This window comes from Pteropus vampyrus, unplaced genomic scaffold (assembly GCF_000151845.1).
Source record: "Pteropus vampyrus isolate Shadow unplaced genomic scaffold, Pvam_2.0 Scaffold59, whole genome shotgun sequence".
NCBI classification, from domain to species: domain Eukaryota; kingdom Metazoa; phylum Chordata; class Mammalia; order Chiroptera; family Pteropodidae; genus Pteropus; species Pteropus vampyrus.
The window spans coordinates 1,543,746-1,545,449 of record NW_011888840.1 but is presented as its reverse complement, the minus strand read 5'-3'; positions in this window follow the sequence as shown (position 1 = coordinate 1,545,449).

Below are 1,704 nucleotides of genomic sequence, written 5' to 3'. Positions count from 1 at the left end.
TTTCATCTCTCTCTCTCTCTCTCTCTCTCTCTCTCTCTCTCTCTCTCTCTCCCCCCCACCCCACCCTCCTTCACTCTCCGCCACTAGCCCTCACTCCCTCTGTCTCTTTAATTAAAATATTCCTCCACAACTGAGATGAAGAAACTCACAGAGCCTGATGGTTACAATTTCAGACTACAATCAGTTGACAAGCAAAGAGAACCCTGAAGTTCCTGACCTTTCAGGAAGTGTACTGGGTGTGAGGTAAATTTGGTGGGAAAATGCTGTATTTAATGCAATACGAACTAATTCTTAATTTAGACTTTGGGGGTATTTAGAATAATTTTCAATTGGTTGTGTTAATACTTTACAAAGAAGGTTTAGACAGGAAAGTGAGGGAAAAGGACAGAACAAATTATGAGAAGGAGCAGACTGAAAAGAACACTTGACGACTGAGCGTAAGCAGGCTCCATCGGTATAAATACTCCCCACATGATAAAAGAACACCCAGTTCAACAAACTAGAAACAACCCCCCGCCTCCCCCAAATGATATTTAAAGGAATTGTAATGGACATAAAAATATAAAACAGAAGGGCAAATCCTGAGAACTTAAACCACATTAAAATTAAAAACACAACTCTTAATCACTAAAAGATCCACAAAGAGAGTGAAAAAGGTAAGCAGCAAAGGAAGCATGTTTTAATGCATTCGGTATCAAGAATACATAAGGAATTTCTACTTATTAAGGAGAAGAAATAACAAAAATAAAATAAAAAGAGAAAAGATACACATGGGCATTTCTCAGAAGTCAAAACAAATGATCATAAACATATGGAATATTGCTCAATTGCATTATCAGAGAAATACAAATTTAATCGCTAAGCCAGTGTTTCACCCAGACCACTTTGGTAAAATTACACAGCTGGGTTATAGAAAATGTTGATGAGAATGTGGAGCAATGGAGACTGTCATCCACTGCTGCTGGGAGTATCAACTGGGATAACCACTTTGGGGGAAAAATGGAATCACCTAGTAAACTCGAACATGTTCGTGCTGTAGGACACAGCAATCTTCTCTTCTGTGCGTGCCCTATGGACACTTGCGTGGGTCTTCTGGATCAAGGGACAAGCACCAGGATATTCACAGCAGCAGCGTAAATATTAGTAAACACTAGGAGAGACTCTAAATGCTCAGACCAGCTAAATAAGAAAATAAACTGTGAAATATTCATGAGATGAAATAGTAACCACAGGAAATAAGAATTTTTGTTATTAATGAGGATGCGCCTCAAACAGATAATGATGGATAACATAAGCATATGTGATTATCCTACCTACATAAGAGGCCAAAAGAAAACAAACTGAATCATTTATTAAGCACATATACGTAAGTTATGTGTAAAACTATAGAGAGAAGCAAGGAAATGATTGAAACTGAATTCAGAATTAGGACTAGCTGTTGCAGGGAGGAAAAGAGATGGATAAAGATAGCTTGATGGCCGTAAAAATGTTTGTCGGGTGTTGGTTACGTAGACGTTTGTTTTATTGTTATTATTTAACTATTCAAATGTGTCTTATACACTTTTTAATATTTGAAATATTTCTATATGAAATGTCAAAAAATCGGTAAGCTAGAGGAGAGAAAAGATAACACAAATAGTAAATTGGGAAAATAAGATTATATCTATCTATCTATCTATCTACCTACCTATAGATAGATAGATA